Here is a 22,965-nt window from a genome sequence, read left to right as displayed (position 1 = left end):
CTCTGTCTCCCAGAATGCAAGAAAGAGCTCTGAATACTGGCCAGGCAGTTCAAGCCAAGGAGCTGCCTGAATTCAAGGGGAGTTTCCACACACGCTCTTGGAACACCTGGTCCCCAGGTTGCCTTGCAGCTCCTTCAGAAGCTCTGTGTGTGTCCCCGCAGAAAGCCAACTGGTCTTCTTAAGAAGAAGAGAAAATGTGGTGATATGGCAAGCTGAAACTGAACTCCTTTGGGTGAGAAATGAAATGGGAAATAATTGAAGGCACTGGGAGAGTGGAGGGTATCGATTGAGACTTGGCAGCCTGGAATAATGCTAAATGAGAGGCTCTGGCATCATTCCAGAAGGAAATAAGTATTTTTTTTCAATTGAAACTTTTGATATCCCCCCACACATTAATTTGAGAGTGGGAAATTATTGTTGTTGGGCCACGAGCAACAACAGGCTATTCTGGATATTGGCCTGGGTCCCCCACGCTAGAATTTCCTATGAGGTTACTGTGGTCTCACAAGATTGCAGCTTTTTTTTTCCCCTTGGAGTTGTGGGGACCTTCCATTGCCAACCTTTCCAGTCAAACAATGTATTTCTTTTACATTTGACTACTTTGGTACATTTATTGTTCTCATTGTCTCTACTGGTCAGCTAATTTATCATTTAAAAACTATAAATCACCACCTATTTTTTCTCTCTGCTATATTGTATCATTTCTCAGAAATGAAGCATCACAAATTCACTTTTGTTTGCAATTCTTCACTTTCAGCTGTGTATTTTGTACATGTCTCTTGGTTTCTGGAGAACTGAATTACCCAGGGTATCAAACAAGTTTATCATTCCCTCAGTGTAGCCCTTATTTTCACCTTTCTGCTAAAGAAGACTCAGCTTTACCAGGCTGCCTCTAACAGAATGATGACACAGCATCAATAGTGCCATTTCTGGGATGAATACCTGACAATGCCTAGATCAGAATGTGGTAAATGGGAAGATTGTTTGTTTGGCTGTTATGAAAAAAGCCAGGCTGTCTCCAGAAAGTAGAACAGGAAAAATCTGAGGAGCATGCGTTTGTGTACAGGATCATATAATTGTACGGTGGAAAATTAATTGGGCCCTTCTGTTATTTATGTAATTGGATTATTTATGTAATTGGATTTATGTAATTTTATGACTTTGTACTGCACTAGAGAAAAATGTTGACTCCAAAAATTTTTACAGTGTTCTTTTTTATAGATCCTACCCCTGAAGGGACTCAAAAAGGTCTTGCCTAAACTGTTGGAGAAGGACAATAATTTCCATAAATTTGCATGCACAGCACTCTAGGATCAATCCCCAGCTTCAACAGGCAGAGCTAGGAATGACCCATCTGAAATCTTGAAGAGTAATTGCAGGTCACTTTGGACAATCCTGGGATGTTTGGATCTGCATTCTTATTCAGCTTCCTATACTCCAAGAAGTGCTAAGAAGACAAATTGTCCATTTTTTCTACCATATATTCAATTTGATGAAACATAATTTGCTTTACTTTTTTTTTCAAAGAGAAGAAAAATTCATCAAATTCTCTTTGATATGGTATTTGATAATCAAATGTGGTATTCCTGCATTTACTTAGGGACAAGGCATCAAGGGCTAAGGAGTGTGTGAATGTCATGATCTTCACTGTATAATCATACCTCCAAAAGTCTATAGCCTCCCTAACATCCTATGGGTTAATTGCATCCCAAGAGAAGGCATCATGGAAAAAAACCCCACTTCCTATGGCTTCTACCAGATCACAGTGAGATGACTGTATTAAAATGTCATCCAACAGTCATTGAGTTAGCAGAAATGTATACTGGCATAAGACGTGTTCCCCCCCGCCCAATTGCTGATTCCTGCTGTCCACAGTAACTAGCACTGAAAGGTGCTCCTTACTGTCTTATTGTGGAAGAAATTAAAGAAAGGGATTGGTGGATCCCTAGCTTTGTTATGGCTCCCACCAAGCATCCTCTATTAGAATAGAAATAGAAATAATAGAAATAGAAATAGAAATAATAGAAATAAAAATAAAAATAAAAATAAAAATAAAAATAAAAATAAAATAAAAATAAAAATAAAAATAAAATAAAAATAAAAATAAAAATAAAAATAAAAATAAAAATAAAAATAAAAATAAAAATAAAAATAATAAAAATAAAAATAAAAATAAAAATAAAAATAAAAATAGAAAGCTGAAACAGTTGGGCGGTGAAACTAACTTTTAGGAACAGTGGAGGTGAACACTTACTGACTCTTATTAAAAAAATATCCTCCCCTAAAGGACTATCTGTAACCATCCTAGAAATGGAGGAATATCACCAACAAATTTCGTCTAATTATAAGCTTATACTTGGAAAAAAAATGAAGCTACTGAGATAATGAAATCCAAACTGAAAGACAAAGGTGCCACCTTAAATCTACAAAATGAAACCCTGACTCCAACTAAAGAACTTACAACCCAAAAAGCAACAGAAGAGGAAGAAATTAATATCAAGACAGAGGATTTTAAAGAACAACAAGTACAATCTCCTGAGAACCTTGACTGCCAAGCCCTGACTGCAACTAAAGAACTTCCAACCCAAAAAGCAACAGAGGCGGAAGAAAGCAATACCAAGATGGAGGGTGCTAAAGATCAATAAGCACAGCATATTGAAAACCTAGACAACCAAACCACAATCACAACATTGGACATGACTTTTTACTTAAACCAGATGAAACCTGAGGAAGAAGAAGACCAGGCTGAAGACAAATATACCAAACCAAACATGGAGATTTGAACTACTAGGGCAACAATTTAATGATTATAAATGGGCCAGTTCCTTTGGAAAATTGGTAACTAGATGGTCTCCTTTGATTCAGGTAACACATACAGGAATGAAGGGAGATCCATCTGAGGATTTAAAGGCACTGGTATGGAAGCCTGCTTGGCATCTCCCTTCTATAACCCAAGACTTCCTTTCACCCCATCAAGTATTTCTGTAACATACCATCCAGCTCTCCTATGAGTAATCAAAAAAAGTAGATTCTTACAAAGCATTATTAGCCAGGTTTATTGCAAGGAAAGGGGGCTTACAATTGTAACAAAGGCTACAGAATCTTAAGAATTGGCTATAAGTGTACTTAATCTCCTTTATCAGCAAGTGTGCTGAGGTCGGGTCTTTCTTAATACCTTTGATCTTCCTTCTAACAGTCTTGATTTAAGACAAAGCTGGCTACCCATTTAGAAAATTGGAAAGTCCATCTGTTCGTGTTCTATGTTGTTTTGAAAACATCCATTCTCATTCCCAGGCTCAGAAAATTCCATTACAGAACCAATGTTTCCATCCTACTTTTTAAAGATTAGTTACTAAAGGAAGACTTATTGTCATACCTTTTTGGTCTAGGAGGTAACAAAGACAGCTATTAAACTCTGATCCATAGCCAAAAAGATATCATTGTTTCTAGGAGGTGACAAAGACGGCTACTAAAGTTTGATCCATAGCCAATCAGACACCGTTGTTAAGTTATAATCACTGAGAAATTGGCTTCTTTAAAATGAGGGCTTTTTGCTAAACATGTTAAGAAAGGCAATCTTTATTATTTTGCATTTTGAAAATTTACAGATTACACCTGAGATTTGAAATATGAGGAAAATAGAATTGATGAAACACTCTGAATTTAAAGAATGTTATACCAATCTTTCCTGTTTTTGAAAGCAACGCAAGTAGAAAAATAGGGACCACTACGGTGGGAAGGTAACAGCGTTCCGGCCACATGACCACAGAGACGCCCTCGGACAAGCGCTGGCTCTTCGGCTTTGAAACGGAGATGAGCACCAGCCCCTAGAGTTGGAAACGACTAGCACGCATGTGTGGGGGAACCTTTACCTTTTACCTTTATTCTTATTTAAACAAGCAGGTTACCTCTGTAATAACAACAAAGAATGGGGGAAAAATGCTTCATCATCCCTTTCCAGGGAACTAAGATAAGGTGATCTCTTATGGGTAGTGATCAGGAGTATGTCTTAAGTATGCAAAAAGTTAGAGGACACAATCTAGAATGCCAATCTATACTGACATCTTTTTTACTGACAAAGACTAGAAGATTTATTTAAACTTCTCATGATGAAAGGCCTAGAAAGAGAAGGTGAAGGGAAGGACAGTAAAAATAACAGGCAGGGGAAGAAGACTGACCAGTGAAGTAGAATAAAAAGAAAGGACTCAAGAAGCTGGAAGAACCAGAGGGGGTAAGCACTCAAATAGGCAAGAGAAGTGGGCGTAAAAAATATATTTAAGGAGACCTAGCATCTGGAGGAAATAGAACCATGAAAAAGACAACAGGGTTGTGAAAAGATGAGAAACATTTTTATAAGTTATGTGCAAGTGGACAGTTGTAGAAAATGAAATTATGAAAAAATGCTTCATCACTTTTTAATTAATTAAATTCTCACTGAAGCATGGAATTTGCCAGACAGAGAGCAAATGAATGGAAAGAGGTGGCTAAATATTCCTGGATCCTTTCTCAGGACTATAGTGAAGCTAGTCAGATGATTCCTATTGTAGAAGAAGCACATATTTATTTTTAATACAATTTGTATCAATAATTTTGATTGCAATAATAAAAACTAATCCAACCTAAACTCAGAGAAAGAAAAAAAATAGGAAAAAATTAAAACTGCAAGAAAAAGAAGAAAAGGAAAAGTAGAATAAATAAAAAATAAATATATATAGTTGTCTTCCGGGTGAGGTTCAAGGTCTTGGTTATGATCTTTAAGTCCTTACATGGCATGGGTCCGGGTTACCTCAGGGACCACCTGCTGCCGGCGTCAACTCCCCTCCGCCCTGTGCGTTCCCACAGAGAGGGCCTCCTCAGGGTGCCTCCGGTAAGGGAATGCCGACTGGTGGCCCCCAGGGGGAGGGCCTTCTCTGTGGGCGCTCCGGCACTATGGAATCAACTGCCGGTGGAGCTCCGGATGACATCAGACCTCCGAACCTTCCGTCGCGGCCTGAAGACCCACTTATTCGAATTAGCTGGTCTGGCCTGATGGGGGAATATGGGCTTTTAAAATTGTTGTTTTTATTATTGTATTATTGTTTTTTTATTTGGGCATTGGTTTAATCTTATTTTAACTTTTGTATCGTAATTTATATATGCCCTGTGAACCGCCCTGAGTCCCTAGGGAGAAGGGCGGTATACAAATTAAATAAAACCTTAAACCTTAAAACCTTAAACTTCCAACTTTCATAATACGATGTATATTTATTTTATTTATTTATTTAGTTATATTTATATACCGCCCTATTCCCTGAGGACTCAGGGCGGTTTACAGGGAATTAAAAATCCAAAATACAAAAATTAAGAACCAAATTAAAAAATATTAAATTAACCCTGTAGTCAGTTAAAAAGAACCCCAAATTAAAAATTCCTCCTCAGTCTGGGCCCGAGAGCTCGAAGAGCCAGGTCTTCAGGCCCCGGCGGAATGATCGAAGGTCGGGGGCAGTTCTCAGCTCCACCGGCAGCTGGTTCCAGAGGGCAGGCGCTCCCACCGAGAAGGCCCTATCCCTGGGTGTCACCCGCCGGCAGTCTCTTACCGGCGGGACCCTGAGCAGACCCTCCCTGTGGGAGCGCACTGGGCGAAGGGTATTTGATGCCGGCAGCAGGTGTTCCCTCAGATATCCCGGACCCAGGCCATGTAGGGCTTTATAGGTGATAAAGAAATTTAGCAACTCTTCACCCCTAAAAAGTTACAAATTGATAACTCTTCATCTCATATCTCATTCTTATCTACAAGCAAATCCATAAAACATCAACTTTTCAATCCTGGTATCAGCAAGAAGTCCATAAAGTGTTATCAGAACCTTGCAAAAAAAAAGTCTCATTTTAACCATGATCAAATAAGCCAACTTTATATTCCTTCCTTTCACCTCAAACAGTTTAAATCTTTAATTCAATAAATATTGCCATACAATTTGATTTCTCTTCAGTTCTTCTTTAACCCATTGCACAGATTTCTTCCAGGCTTTTACAAGCCTTTTGTAAATCCAATAGGAAAATATTGTCCAGGTCATTTTATTGGTATATTATTGGTATTTCTCTTTTAATTCCTATTTTTTTGCGACTTTTTTATTGTATATCCAGTAATACATTCTTTCCAAATCAACATCTTGGCCTGCCATTTATACTTCCACTTTCAGTACTTTCTGCCTTGTCAGATAATATTTGTTCATTCCTCCATTAACAATTTTTTAACAAATCTGTCCATAAAAGAACACATTATTACTGCAGTGTTGATATCGCAGTTACTAATTTCTGGCTCCATTCTTCAAAGATCTCTTTTAATGTTATCCATGTTATAACATTTTGTGTCATTTTGTAAGTCCAGTACTAACTGACATCAAAAACAGGCTTATATTCTCCCCCATTCTTGCTTACAATCTTTAGTGCTCATTAGTGTCCAGTTTCTAAAATTATGAAGTAACTTATTTTTGTTACTGCTTGCAATGGCCAGGATAGACAAAATAAGTCTGTTTTCCCTTAAGAAGCTTTTTTAAATAGTTAATTCCAAAATCTTTAGTAAAAGTTCAATATTCCAAATTTAACTGGACCCTCAGTTTGTTTATAACTTTCTGAGATCAAAATCTCATTTAGGTTTTTTTCTGTTTATTTCAAAATCTTTAGGCTCTTGAGTTTACAATTATTTTTTTCTTCTGTTCAGAGTTGAAGAGAAAACTCGCCCAGTGACTTTTCAAACTTGTCATGCTGAAGGTCTCTAATAGTTTTAAGTTGACAACTAGGCAATTTCAAATAACTGATTAGAAAGTATGTTTGTTGAACAGTGTCCTTTAAATGGTTCTGTCGCTGTTGTGAGCAAGATGGCTAATCCCTTCACCTCGTGGTGCTCAAACCCACAAAAAATCACTCTTCTGTAATATCTTTGGAGGACCAGTCTTCTGGAGCACACATGGGTAATCTCCTTCCCTCTTCTTGTCTGGAGAGATCACAAGGAACTAGTGTACTCATTGGTTCTTTGGTCTTTGCTGAAGTCATCAACTTTGCTTCTGTAGAATTTAATTCATCATACATCTCCCAGAAGTCCCAGCAACATTTGCTGGGAGAGGATGGGAATGTGCACACCGGTACCTTCAAGACCTAGGAAAATCAAGAATATTTCAATTCTAATGAAAATTGAAGTTTCAAGGAGGACATGAGCATAGCTGAATTTTGCTTTGGGATTCAAGGACAAACTTATCTGATTCAAGCAGCTTCAGAATTGAAATGGTGTGAGGTGGAGAGAAGATTAATCCACAAGACATAATAGCGAATCATTTAAAAGCCTGTCGCTGCTTTATTTTTGGCAGAATAAGATGAAAATAATAGGAATGCTTTGTTCTTTATAGGACATTAAGCCTGCCACGTTTCAACCATATATCTTCAAGGTCTTTACAACAATATATATAGATATATTAAATATTTTTCTGGACATATATTAAGACGGGTGAGAAAAGGACAACACAAAAATAGCAAGTTGTAATTTAATTTAATTTAATTTAATTTATTATCATTTCTATACCGCCCTTCTCCCGAAGGACTCAGGGCGGTGTACAGGGCAAGAATAAAACACAGAAATTTACAAAAATTAAAAGCTAATTAAATACATGCCCGATTAAAATACAATTGATACATAGTAAAAACCCCAATAAGAATGATAAAAAACCCCACCAATCCCCCCTCAGGCCAGGCCGGCTTGCTCGAACAAGTATGTTTTCAGATCGCGGCGAAAGGAGCGCAGATCGGGCGCCGTCCGGAGCTCAACCGGTAACTGGTTCCATAGCTCCGGGGCGCCCACAGAGAAGGATCTCCCCCTGGGGGCCACCAGACGGCATTCTCTGACCGGTGGCACCCTGAGGAGGCCCTCTCTGTGGGAACGCACAGGGCGCAGGGAGCTTGATGCCGGCAGCAGATGTTCCCTGAGGTACTCCGGCCCCATGCCATGGAGGGCTTTGAACACCATTACTAGCACCTTGAATCTCACCCGGAAGACAACTGGCAACCAATGCAGCTCACGGAGCAGAGGTGTCACGTGGGAGTATCGGGAAACTCCCAACACAACTCTCGCGGCTGCATTCTGTACCAGTTGGAGCCTCCGGGTGGTCCTCAAGGGAAGCCCCATGTAGAGAGCGTTGCAGTAGTCTAGACGAGAGGTCACGAGCGCGTGAGTGACCGTGCATAAATCATCCCGGCTTAGATAGGGCCGCAACTGGCGCACCAGGCGAACCTGGGCGAAAGCCCCCCTAGTCACGGCCACCATGTGATCTTCCAAGGTAAGCCGCGAATCTAGGAGGACTCCCAAGTTGCGAGCCCTATCTACGGGGGGTAATAATTCACCCCCCATAGAAAGAGATGGAATATCCGAATAGACCCGGGATGAAGGTATGCAAAGCCACTCGGTCTTGTCGGGGTTGAGTTGAAGTCTGTTCCTCCCCATCCAGACCCGAACCGCCTCCAGGCAACGGGACATCACGTTGAGGGCATCACTGGGGTGGTTTGGGGTAGAAAGAAAAAGCTGGGTATCATCAGCGTACTGATGATACCCAACTCCAAAGCCACGAATGATCTCACCCAGCGGTTTCATATAGATGTTGAACAGGAGAGGCGAGAGGACCGACCCCTGAGGAACTCCACAAATGAGAGACCTCGCGGTCGACCTCTGCCCTCCTGTCAACACCGACTGCGAGCGTCCCTGGAGATAGGAGGAGAACCACTGTAAAACCGTGCCTCCCACTCCCAATCCCCTGAGACGCCGCAGCAGGATACCATGGTCGATGGTATCGAAAGCCGCTGAGAGGTCCAATAGGACTAGAACAGAGGAATGACCCCTGTCCCGAGCCCTCCAGAGATCATTCACCAGCGCGACCAATGCCGTCTCCGTGCTGTGCCCGGGCCTGAAACCCGATTGGTACGGGTCTAGATAATCCGCTTCATCCAGGACCAAAGGGAGCTGATGCGCCACCACACTCTCAACAACCTTCGCAAGAAAGCGAAGGTTGGAGACCGGACGAAAGTTGTTCAATACAGCTGGGTCCAAGGCAGGCTTCTTGAGGAGGGGCCTCACCACCGCCTCTTTCAAGACGGCAGGGAAGCTACCCTCACTCAAAGAAGCTGATATAACTGCCTGGAACCAGCTGCGTGTCCTCTCCCGGGCTGCATAAATCAGCCAGGAAGGGCACGGGTCCAATAAACATGTGGTGGAGCTCAGTCTCCCCATAATCCTGTCCACTTCCTCCGGAGTCACAGAATCAAACTCCTCCCAAGTGATATCGACAAGACCACCTGCGTCCTGATCGCCAGACTCTGCCCAGTCGGAGTCCAGACCGGTCCGAATTCGAGTGATTTTGTCCGACAGATAATTGTTAAACTCCTCGGCACGACCCTGCAAGGGTTCCTCCCTCACCTCCTGATTAAGGAGGGAGCGAGTCACCCTAAACAGAGCGGCCGGGCGATTATCTGCGGACGCGATAAGGGTAGCGAAGTGATTAGACCTCGCCACCCTTATCGCAGCGAGATAAGACCTAATATGGGTTCTTAGTCGCAATCGGTCGGATTCGGATCGGCTGGACCTCCAACCGCTCTCTAGGCCCCGTCTCCGGCGCTTCATCTCCCGGAGAACCATGGAGCTCGACGGGATCTGCATCGGGTCAGGGGCCGCAAGGGTACAACTCGGTCAAGAGCCTCAGTGGCTGCCCTTTCCCAAGCTTCCACTAAGGCATCTGCCGAGCTGTGAGTGGGGGAGGCAGGTGGGGACCCCAGCGCTGCCTGGAATCTCGCGGAATCCATTAAGCGTCTGGGGCGGTACCATCTAACTGGTTCCACACACCCACGGCGGGGGGTGGCAAAACGGAAGACCAGCCGCAGGAGATGATGATCGGTCCATGACAGGGGCATAATAATTGGGGAGCCCCCACCAAGATCATCTAACCACCGCCCAGATAAGAAAACTAGGTCAAGGGTGTGGCCTCCCTCATGAGTCAGTCCTGAAATTACTTGCGTCAGGTCCATGGCCGTCATGGAAGCCATGAACTCCCGAGCCAACTCAGATGATCCTCCCAGAGATGGTAGATTGAAGTCCCCCAAAACTATAAGTTTCGGGAACTCAACCACCAACCCAGAGAGGACATCGAGAAGCTCAGGCAGGGCTGCTGCTGCGTGACTAGGCGAAAGGTACACCAGCAGCAAGCCCAACTGCGCACCAGGGCCGCATCTCAAGAAGAGAGACTCACACCCGACTATCTGTGGAACGGTGGCCTCCCGCGGAGCTAAGGTCTCCCTCATAACAACAGCCACTCCCCCACCCCTACCCTGAGCCCGAGGCCGGTGTAGCACCCGGAAACCTGGTGGGCAGAGATCAACCAGAGGAATACCGCCCTCTGGGCCCAACCAAGTCTCCGTGATGCAAGCCAGGTCCGCCTGCTCACCCTCGACCAAGTCACGGACGAGAGGAGCTTTATTAACGACAGACCTGGCATTCAGGTACACCAGCCGGAGCTCAGGAGGCTGCACATCCTCACTCCCGGGACCTCGGGCTAGAACAAGAGGGTCGGAACGCCTCACCGCTTGCAAGTAGCGGAGAGGCCTTCCCTGAGGTCGATACGGCCCTCTGTTCCTGCACCTGCTGCCATTCCCTAACGTCGTGGGAATAGGCATTCCCACGACTTGCCCTGGAGCCCCGGGGGCGACTGACCCCCGCTCCTCCCCTCCGCGATCAATCCCGGCCCTGGCCTGAACAGTGGTTGCTGGACTGCCCCCCATATCCGAACAACCAAAAGAAGTTCCCACCCCCCTCCCTAACCTCCTAAAAAATTTAACCAAAAAACTAACCAGGGGCCTCCTATTTGGCTTATATCGGAGGCCCCTACCCATGCCCAGCCATCTCTCAGGGTCCCAACACTCGGGCCCTTCATCAAGAGGAGGTGTAAAAAGTAAGGCGGGTCGCTCCCAGGATGGGGGGACCCCCTGAGAGCGTATAAGGTCGTGCTCGAATAAGTCAGACGCATGATCTTAACAAGTCCGACAAAAAAAACAGCAAGGCAGACCAGATCAACTCAACATGGGAGGATCTCAAAATAAATAAATCGAAGGCAAGTGACCAGAGAGCCAACCCAGCTCCACTGCCACTGGAGCTGGGAAATCCCGGGATAGATCGAATCCCGCCCTCTCACGGCGGTCAAAGCCGGGGGGCAACCTGGTACATACAAACCGGGGGAGCAATACCCCCCAGAGCTCTCACCTCTGGGAGGCAGCAGATGTGAAAACTTAACCACTCTCCCACAGTGGTTACAACCTGGGCCTTCTATTATAGGGGAGGGGGGAGAAGGGGAGGGAGTTAGAGCAAAGAATCTATGAAATACATCAGGATTAATAAGCCGGCATGGTCACAAAATGGTAGGAGAGATTCTGGTTACATAAGTCACTTCCATGTTGCAAAAAAGACTGGATGATAGTCAGTCAAGAAGGGAAACCACAACATGGTCCAATGATTTTCTGGCGGCGCAGAGATTAAGTTTTGCCTCACAAATGTCCGAGGCAACAGCGTCCGCGTTCCACCACCAGGCCAGGTCACCATATCAGAGAGGCCCACTCCCTTCACCGTCAGCCATCTCGGAAACCAGCTAAACGACGTCTCCACCACTCCAGCATTTTCGCGCCCCCGCCGCTCCAAGCCGTAATGAATGTGCAGAAAGTGTCCCAACTCAGCTTAAAGAGAAACATTGTCAAAATTGTTTAAGACAGAAAACCATTATTTTTACTTCTCTTGTTTTTCTGAGATGTCACAATTGGCGTAACACTGAAGAATACCCATAGTCATGCTTTTGTGGGATGTTATGCTTTGCTGCCACTAATCAGGGATGTGTGGGGGACCAAGAAGTTTGGCAGCAATTGTTGGCAAACTTGGTGCCCCCAGAGGAGACAAACCTCCCCCCCCCATCATTAGATTCAGGGAAATCCAGGGCTCATTTGCAAAGTTTGTCCTTTTCTGGACTTGTTTGGGTCAAAATTCAGGCTTACTTGCAATATCATTAGTTAATTTACCTAGCAGAATGATAGCAGAAGCACCCTGGCACAGTGAGATGCAATTATAATCATAACTGATGCAAAGAAAGTGGTATTTGCAGCATTGTCAGTCCCTTATTCATGGAACCTACTTATTCATTATTGATGGACAAAACCCTACTTATTTCACAATGAATTTGATCTAAGAATGTGTTCCAGACAGGTTAATGCTTAGTGACATCCATGGGGTGGGGGGAATAAAAAAAAAATCAAAATGCTGTTTGAATCCTCACTCCTTGTATATATGCTCTCATTAATTAATTAATTATTATTATTATTATTATTATTATTATTATTATTATTATTATTATTATTATTATGAAGAAGAAGAAGAAGAAGAAGAAGAAGAAGAAGAAGAAGAAGAAGAAGAAGAAGAAGAAGAAGAAGAAGAAGAAGAAGAAGAAGAAGAAGAAGAAGAAGAAGAAGAAGAAGAAGAAGAAGAAGTAGTTGGAAGGGACCTTGGAGGTCATCTAGTCCAGACCCCTGCTCAGGCAGGAAACCCTATACCATTTCAGGCAAATGGCTGTCCAGTCTCTTCTTAAAAACCTCCAATGAACGTTTTATAAGAACTTCTCAGTGGCAAGTAAAGCATAATTTCTTCAGACAAGAAATGTTTCTTTTCCATATATACATATCCCTTTTCCTCTACTCAGCCATCCCATTTGTTGGTTGTTATTTATTATTACTGTGGTTGGTCTCCCAGTCAGCTAGATGTTTAGGCTGGGATTGGCATTTTTATCTACCTGCCAAGATCTTCTCAAGGAGCTGAGATAGACAAATGTTGTTTGATTGTGTTAGAGGCATCTTCGTAGGAGGTAAGTAAGCTTGCTTCCTGCAATTGACTGATGGTGATTTTGTCAATGCCAATGATGATGCTCCAGATGTCTTGAGATTGCACCCAAGGTCCCTGTTATTGTTGGTACTATATTTTGCCATAGTTGTTCTATTTGCAGGTCTTTATATTTTTGTGATTGTCTCTAGTTCTTTCTCTTCTATTTTGCTGTTTCCAGGTACGGCCACAAACCAGATTTGTTTTGACTTTTTATCAACGGTTGTTTAAATCTGGGGTGTCATTTGGCAGGTGCTTGTCTGTATGAATTCTTTTTCTTATTATTTCAGGCACTCCAACCTTAGCACTGGTTCATTCTGATGCAACAGTATTTGTAAGTCTTGCATCTTCCTTGGGCTTTTGATTCTTTTCCAGTGTCTGTAAGACAGAGATGAGAAGTTTCAGCTCTGCTAATATATTCCTTACTCTGACAATGGAAACACCTGTATGGAAATAAAGAGAATTATGGTTGCCCACTTTAAAAATAAATGGTGAGGTATTGATGCCTTGGTTGATATGTTTGAAAATTGCTATTCAGTTTAATTTGCCAGTTTGAGCCTGTGTAAGATTTAGAAAAATAAGGGGGGAAAGCAACACTCAGCAGTGGAGACAGGCAATTACTTTTTTAAGAAACCCAAGATGTATCATAGTGATGGAAACAAGTCTTTGGTGCATGTTTCTGCAACATACACTTACCAGCATCCATCGCGCAATGTTATTGATATACATTTGAATGGATCATACTGAGCAAAACACAGAAACATATTTTTCCAACCTCGGTGCCACCCAGCTATGTAGACTTCAACTCCCAGAATTCCTCTGGCAGCATGGATATTACTGAGCACTCTGGGAGCAAGCCCACACAACTGAAGGGCAGCCAACTCAAAAGGTCATAGCGAATGTAAAAGAAGTAAGAATTTATTGTAGCTTTAACTCAGGAGTAAGGAATAGCAGGAGTTACTATCACCCACAACGTATGAGTGCTAGCAAATGGCAATGAGAAAATGGCTCCTGAGGAAGAGGATGACGTTATTGAGAGAGTAAATGTTTGGGAATTTATCCCTAAACATTTGGAACTGAGATACAGACGTGGCTAGAGGTTGCTGAAAGCAGAGGGCTTCAGCAGCCAAAATTCTGCTGAACCCCACTGAGTTCTGGATTTTAAAGATGAGGATCACTTTTTCATTTTGTAATCATACTTTGTAGCCACTTGCTTTTTATTTTATGCTGCTTTGAGTTTGTTGTTGCTTTTGATTAAAGACAGGAATCAATGAAATCATGTTAGCCAAAGCAAAAGACTCTTTCTTATCTCCTACATCCACCTTTACTTATAAGTGGGGGGGAAAACTTGGTGTTGGCCCATCCGTGCAAAAAAGTCTGTATCACATCCAACAACTCTGTTTTAAATTGATGCTGTATTCTGGAAATTGCCACTGGCTGCATTCCCTAGATGTAATTTGTATAACTTCTTTCTCAGGATCATGCACCTTGATTCTGATGAAGAGGTCTGTTGTCCACAGAAGTTAAAGCTACAATAAATTCTTACTTCTTTTACTTTTGCTGCTTCAAACTAATGCGGCTGCTTCTCTGTAATAGACACATTTGGTCTATATATAACTAGTCCTCAATTTACAACAGTTCCTTTATTGACCATTTGAAGTTACAACAGCACTGAAAAAAGTGACTTATGACCCTTTTTTCACACTTACATCCATGGCAGCATCCCTATGTTCACAGGATCGAAATTCAGATGCTTGGCAACTGGCTCACATTTATGACGGTTGCAGTGTCCCAGGGTCATGTGATCACCTTTTGCAACCTTCTCACAAGCAAAATCAATGGGGAAGATTCACTTAACAACCATGTTGCTAACTTAACAACTGCAGTGATTCACTTAAGAACTGTAGCAAAGAAGCTCATAAAAGGAGGCAAAACTCAACAAATGTCTCACTTGACACCAGAAATTTTGAGCTCGACTGTGGTTGTAAGTCAGGAACTAGCTGTAGCAAATTATTTCATGAAACTAAGAGGAAAATGTACCTCAAAGACTAAATGGAAGAGAAGCTCAGTGTTGTGTCCCACCCAGAGCTATGGGAGGCATTTTGTGAGATCGCAGGTCGCAGGAAGAACGAAGGCAGCCAGGACTTGTGTAGCAGACCTTTATTAAGCTTGGTGGTGTTTCAGCTTGGAGGAAAGGGTTTACCTGGCATGTTTATATACCTGCCCAGGTGAATGCCAGCCAATGGGTTCAAACTTGGGCTTCCCGCCACTGCAGATAACCAATCACTTTAAAACTCGGCTTCCCGCCGGTACGGTTATAGCCCGGAGCTGTCAAACCTGTTTGAACCAGGCTTTCCCGCCAATTGCGGTTATAGCCTGGAGCTGTCCAGCTCCGCCTCCTGCTGTGCTGACAGCTCGTGTATGCTAGCTGCATACACTACACATTTATTTTAATAGTTTTCAACCTTTCACCTACTGCACATTAGAAATATTGCTTCATATTGTAAAAGAGTTTTCTCTGGAGATCAGTTTTCATTATGGCACCATAAGCAAAGCTTGCCCCTTTCCTAAGTGAGCAGTTGTGTTGACAAGAGCCATTTAAAGTGTCATACCTTCTAATAAATAGCTATTCAGTCAGCAGGCTTTAGAGAGAGAGTGGAGGGGACCAGAGACCGAAGGACACACCAACATCACCAACAACAAAAGTCTTTTAAGATACAGAAAACCTGAACTGCATTACCGAGAAACCCTTTTAGGAAACGACGGGATTAAGTTCTAAATACAAGCACCAGCCTCTGTACCCAGTGGCAGCAAAAGCAACAAAAGATAGGCATGGATAGCTAGAAGGATCACCCAAAAGGATCATTACTGGAGTTGAAATTGTATTGCTTTCTCTCTAGGCTGGCAAGCTATATAGCCTAATTAACCAATACCCTCTTATGGAGCCAATGTAAATCCTGTTACAGGTTAAATTGGTTGGTGCAATGTGGTTATGTTAGTTGGTTATCTTTCCACTATGTTACCAACTAATGTAACCACATTGCACGCTGACAGAGCATCCAGACATGACAGCGGGGGGAGCCATCCGGCAACAACATCAGACAGGCGTGCTTTGCAGGATGGACATGACCAGCAGGCAGGGCAGGCGGGGGGAGGCAGAGCGGCAAAATTGGAGCGGATGTTGGCCAGCGCAGCCGAACCAGGATCAATACAGTTAATTACGGGAGGGCAGGGAGCGGGTGGACCTGCGACGTGCTCAATGACCAGATTATTATCATCTAAAGAGCTATAAAAATGAGCAGCCCCAGATACTAGCCCACACTTTGATAACATGAGAAGTTGTTTGACAAAAGCTTAGTATTAAATAAAGTTTCTTTTCTCCCAGAGATCAGCCTTTTAGCAGTCTTTTAAATGAATATACCTGGGACTTGCATTTTTAGAATAAAGTATATGTGCATATACATATATACATATACACACAGGCATATAATATCTGCTCACTTCAGGCATTGCAACACTGGAAGCATACCAGAAGACAAAAACAAAATAGTTTTAGTTCAAAGTCCAATATATTAGTAGGCAACTTGCCTCCCTTTCCATGTGAGAAAACACCAATCATCCTGCCTCCCAAATCTAAGGCAAAGGCTAAGTTTTTAACTGCTTTTCTGAAGGCCAAGAGGGTGGGGACCAGCCATATCTCGGGGAGTGGGGGGGAGATCATTCCAGAGGGTAGGTGCTACCGCGGAAGAGCTATGCCTCCTGGACTCCATCAGGTGGTATTGTTTCAAGGAAGGGATCTGAAGTGTATCCAACCTACTCAGTGGTGGGATTAAAATATGTGAACAAACAGTTCTCTGTGTAGATGCCGCTTCCGGAAGTCCATTCTGGGCATGGGCAACAAAAAATTAGCTACCGATTCTGCCAAAGTGGTGCAAACTGGATGAATCCCACCACTGAACCTACTGGAGTATGTGGAATGACCAGATAACCTGGGGGAGACGTGGTTGATTCAAACCAGAAAATATAGCTGCGTTCTGCTGCTAGTGCTGCTAGTACTGTCATCATTGGAGGAACCGTACAACTGTTCCAACTAGGCAGATATAGGAGATGACCAGGCTGAGCCCGAAGGAGGGGTCAAAAATGTCATCAGTCTCGAGTCCCTTCATGCCCACAAGAGATCTAAATCCAGCCTGCCTTGAATTTCATTGACTCTTATCTACCACCAATTTGCTTTTGATCATTAGCAGTTCAGATTCTTGCAGAGAGCTTATGTTTGCAATAAACCTTCATGTTCATTTGAACTGCCGGGATTTCCTGATTTCTCACACTTGACAGCAATGCTCCTAGGATTGGTGTCATGCTACTGCAGTTTTTACAGTTCTTTGTAGAAAACCTTGATGTAGAAAAGACCTTAATGACACTATATGCTGTGATGGTTACTATTATGGAATAGGTCCATCACAATCACATAGTTCTGGAACTATGCTCGAGTTTGCAGGTTATCCATGGGCATCCATTGGATACTTTTGATTACTGCTGGTCATTTGGCCAAAACTAGACTTCTTGATCGTTAATTCCCTGCACTAGTCAGAGACAGACCTAGCTCTTACTGACTGATTCTTCTCACTTTTCCCTCTACCTCCTGGTCTTATTATCTATAAGCCAGGCTAATTTTGACCATCAGTTTGATGTTCCAGGTATGGAGGAGAGATTGTATAGGCAAGGAGCTATGTCAGTGGTGGCGAACTTTTTAGAGACCGAGTGCCCAAACTGCAACCCAAAACCCACTTATTTATCGCTGGGTGGCAGGTGGGCGTGGCCCACTGGGTGGGTGTGGCTGTGGTGGTCATGGAAGTTTGGGTGGGTGTGGCCAAGGTGGGTGTGGTCACCTCAATGTTGCTCATGGGGAGGGGCCCCTTTGGGGGGTGGGCAGGGTTGGGGGAGCTCCAGGAGGTCTCTGGCAAGTGGGGCGGTAGGCAGGACACTCATCCTGTGGGGTGAGGCAAGGCAGGGTGGGGGTGCCATTGCCATGGGGCAAGGCAAGGGCTGGGGCAGCTGCTGCCTGACACCATTAGCCCCTGCACACATAGGCCAGCAAGCACATGGGGGCCAATGGTGTCCATCAGTAGCCACAGCCTCCCGGCCCCTCAACAGGCGCACTGTGGGGCTCTGCAGCCCATCGCCAGCAGTTCAAAGAAGCCGCCTCCGAGATGGATGGTCGGCCAACAGCTGAGGAGGTGATGCAGTGGGTCGTGCCTGGGAAAAGGAGAGCATGTGAGGCCAGGAGGGATGGGAACCAGCCGTGCCGGGATGCATTCAGCCATGTTGGACCTCGGCAAATTAGCAGGCGGCTGGTTGAAGAGGAACAGTTGCCATCTGCAGGGCATGGCGCGGGTGCCCACAGAGAGAGCTCTGAGTGCCGCCTCTGGCACCCGTGCCACAGGTTCTCCACCACTGATCTAAACCATGATCTTGGTCCAATCTTAATTCTCCCTCCTCCTTCTCCATATCTTCTTTAAAATCTAGTTTTTCCCCTTGGCAGCTCTTTAGAAATAGCTCTAACAACTGTTAGTTTTACCAGGGCTTTGAGTTCATAATTTAATGTCTTATCCAGGCATTCTAGTGTAGTTTCTTTCAGCAAAACTGGACTTCCACAATTAGGGTTGTAGGCTGCACATCTGGAGGGCAACTGGTTAATTTATTTTATTGTTTTCTATATTGGCTTCTACCTACCTTGGAACTTGCTCATATGGTATTTTTCATGACTGAGATTCGAATTGATGGATGCTTGATCTTGACCTTGATGTTTCTTGAACTTCTTTCAGACAAAATCTCAATATTTTTCTCCTATGGAGAGAAAGAGAGAGAGGAAACTATGCCATATATGGGATTCACCTAAATAACTGTATACCCAGAAACCTTATCATGGAAATCACTTCAAAAACAATCCTGTTAATTTTGAAGTGATTTAACACTGGTACATGTGGATTGATCTGATTGATTTGCATTCTTATACACCTTTCCCCCTCACCAAAATTCCTAATAACATCCACTTGGGATTCTTTAAGGACATTTTGGAAGAACGTTTGAAGTTGATCTGTTTGCTTTTAAGAAAGGCCTTTTTGAGAAAACTTTAGAATCCTTATTCTAAGAGTCCATTACACTTCATTACTCCTAAAATCTGGAAACTGAATGCCACTGGCATGAGAATGCATTAGTTGATTTTCTGCAGTGCTGTCTATTTTGATATAATGCTGATGCTGTTATTTTCTTTATGTTTTTTTGCAATATATTCCAACTGGCATGGGAGTTGAAGGCATAATTTTCATTACATGCCGCTACACCAGATAGTAAAAGCAACAACCCTGATTAATCTTTGGATCTCACCCAATGGTGCAGCAAACTAATGTGGTTTTTTGAAAATGAAAATGAACGCTGCCTCACTCATTCAGAAATACAGTTAAGTAAAAGCCACAAAATAAATATGAGGGTCCTTTATTATTCATTGTTCCTGTAGGACTTTTCTTTTCTTTTTTTTTACCTTTAAATTAAAATGTTTGTGAACTCTGAGGAAGGACCCTTCTTATTAATGCTGCTTTGTATATTGGAAAAGCTGTAAACTGAAGGACAAAGTGGGCCATATTTTTACTCTGAGGTGATGCATTGACTTGGCAGCAGTAAACAATAACGGTAAATGAAATTTTCCCAAGAGAAGTTGTCCACGGAACCTGAGCAGGCTAGTTTTGTAAAACAAAGAAAGTTGTAGTCAGCAGATTTCAGCTGCCCTTGCATTCTTCCTCATGGCTAAGTTAAACTATTAAATCCACCAGTCTTTGGGCAGAAAATTATGTCAGCATAAATTCTGCTGCCTCAGTTGCAATCCTTATTTACCAGACAAGCAAATGGTGCTACTCTTATAGTTTATCTGAGCCAAGTTTATTTTATTTATTAAATTTTTATTCTGCCCATCTCCCCTACAAGATGACTCTAGGCCAGGGGTAGGCAACCTTGGCTCTATTATGACTCGTGGACTTCAACTCCCAGAATTCCTGAGCCAGCATGGCTCAGCTTGGAAACCTCTCCCTTTCCCCTCAGCATGGCTGGCTCAGGAATTCTGATAGTTGAAGTCCACGAGTCATAAAAGAGCCAAGGTTGCCTACCCCTGCTGTAGGCTAAATTAAAGGAGTTTGTCCTGTTTCATTTCTCCCCCCATCAAGCATCACCTGGTCAGGAAGCACTCACTCTTCCTACTGTAGGGTAGGGCAAATTTAGACTGGTGCTTCAAATGTTGGTTCAGCTCCCTATCACATAGCTCAGTGGTGGCGAACCTATGGCACGGGTGCCAGAGGCAGCACTCAGAGCTCTCTCTGTGGGCACCCGCACCATGCCCTGGAGGTGGCAACTGTTCCTCTTCAACCAGCCGCCTGCTAATTTGCTGATGTCCCATGTGGCTGAATGCATCCCAGCACAGCTGGTTTCCCTCCCCCCTATCCCGTCCCTCCTGGCCTCGCATGCTCTCCTTTTCCCAGGCACGACCCACTGCATCACCTCCTCAGCTGTTGGCCGACCATCCATCTCGGAGGCGGCTTCTTTGAACTGCTGGCGATGGGCTGCAGAGCCCCATAGTGCGATAAATAAGTGGGTTTTGGGTTGCAGTTTGGGCACTCAGTCTCTAAAAGGCTTGCCACCACTGGTTTAGAAGAACTACAGACCAATCAGTTTAACATCAATACCTGGGAGGATCCTAGAAAAGATAATCAAAAACAGATCTGCGAACAACTAGAAGCAAACAAAGTTATGACCAGTAGCCAGCACAGGTTTGTTAAAAACAAATCAATCTTATTTCATTCTTCGACAAAGTGACTAAACTAATACAGGGCTTTTCAACCAGTGGTACGGGTACCACCTGTGGTACATTGGCACCTGGCAGGTGGTATGTGACCATCCTAGAAAAGTGGTAGCGGGGGATGGGAATGAGCTGAACCGGTGGCAGCACCGCACAAGCCTAAGCGAGAGACGGCAGGAGCTGCAGGGCTGTCAGAGCTCAGCGGAAGCGCCAGGATCAGCACCAGGTTCCAGCTGGAGCTCAGCGCTGATCCTGGCGCTTCTGAGCCCAGAAGAAGTGCCGATCAGCTGGAATGTTGCAGTATCTCCAGGGTCTTGTGATTTACATTCAGATGCTTGGCAACTGATTTATATTTATGATGGTCACAGTGTCCCAGAGTCATGTGAAGTGACCAAAACCTGCTGCAACCACCCAGCAAGGGGGGGGGATAAAAACCAAACACCCCCCACCCCACCCCCGCTGCCAATCCTCCAAAGAAATGCTCACAACAATGAAAACCTCGGACAGGAGGAAGAGCGCTGCCAGGTGGGCAGGCAGGTGTTTTGCTCAGCTGTGGCTTGGGCACTTTTTTCAGTGTAACTTCGAACAGTCACTAAGTGAACTGTTGTAAGTCAAGGATTACCTATACATCATCACTTTTTTTCCTTTTTTTTTTTGGTCATCAAGTTTTTGACACCTTGCTAGGTGACTGGTGGTACTCGGATGTTGCCATAGCCTAAAAGTGGTACAATGGGTGAAAAGGTTGAAAAGCCCTGAACTAATAGACCAGTGAAATACTGTGGACGTAGTGTACTTAGACTTCAGTAAGGCATTTGATAAAGTAGAGCACAACCTACTCCTTGGTAAGCTAGAAAAAGGTGGAATAGACAACATCACCACCAGATGAATCTGTAACTGGCTGGCAAACCATAATCAATGAGTAGTCCTCAATGGAACTACATCCACATGGAGAGAAGTAAGCAGAGGGGTACCACAAGGATCTGTCTTAGGCCCAGTACTCTTCAATATCTTCATCAATGACTTAGATGAGGGAATAGAAGGGGAGCTCATCAAATTTGCAGATGACACCAAACTGGCAGGAGTAGCCAACAACCCAGAAGACAAACTCAGGATCCAAAAAGATCTTGACAAACTTGAACAATGGGCCCTGTCCAACAAAATGAGTTTTAATGTGGAGAAAAGGAAAGTTTTACATATAGGCAGGAAAAATTAAAGGTACAAGTACAGATTGGGCAAGACCTGGCTTAAAAACAGTAACTGTGAGAGGGACCTTGGAGTCCTAGTGGATGATCATTTAACCATGAGCCAGCAGTGTACAGCAGCAGCCAAAAAAGCTAATACAATCCTGGGCTGTATAAATAGAGGCATAGAATCAAGATCACACGAGGTATTAGTACTCTTTATAAAACCCTAGTAAGACCACACCTGGAATACTGCAGCCAATTTTGGTCACCATATCACAAAAAAGATGTTGATAGTTTGGAAAAAATTCAGAGAAGAGCAACTATGATGATCTTTAGCCTGGAGACTAAAACATATTAAGATTGGCTGCAGGACTTGGGTTTGGCTAGTCTAAAGAAAAGAAAAAATAGGGGAGACATGATAGCAGTGTTCCAGTATTTGAGGGGCTGCCACAAAGAAGAGGGGGTCACGTTATTCACCAAAGCACTTAGAGGGCACGACAAGAAACAATGGTTGGAAACTGATCAAAGAGAGAAGCAACCTGGAATTAAGGAGAAACTTCCTGACAGTGAGGACAATTAACCAGTGGAACAGCTTGCCTCCAGAAATCGTGGGCGTTCCATCACTGGAGAGTTTTAAGAAGAGACTAGACAGTCACTTGTCTGAGATAGTATAGGCTCTCCTGCTTGAGCAGGGGGCTGGACTAGAAGACCTCCAAGGTCCCTTCCAGCTCTACTCTGTTCTAAGAAAGAGAGATGAGTGAACTAATTCTTTTTATGCCACTCTCCTGATGCAAATGGTTCTCATAACTGGACCTGTTTTGAACTATAGAAGAATATCTACAATGTGGCAGTGAAGATTAAATCAGTGCCTCCCTGCCTCATATCTAAAGTTACATCCAGCAAGAGGTAACAATATCTCTTTGCAGTAAACACATATGGGGATCTTTGATTCAAACACCAGTTTTCCAGGTGGCCTTTGATGAGGCACAGTTAACATCAGCTGAAGACTGATT

This window comes from Vipera berus (assembly GCF_964194415.1).
Source record: "Vipera berus genome assembly, chromosome: 1".
Lineage (NCBI taxonomy): Eukaryota > Metazoa > Chordata > Lepidosauria > Squamata > Viperidae > Vipera > Vipera berus.
The sequence above is the reverse complement of the archived record's forward strand: the minus strand, read 5'-3'. Positions refer to the sequence as shown.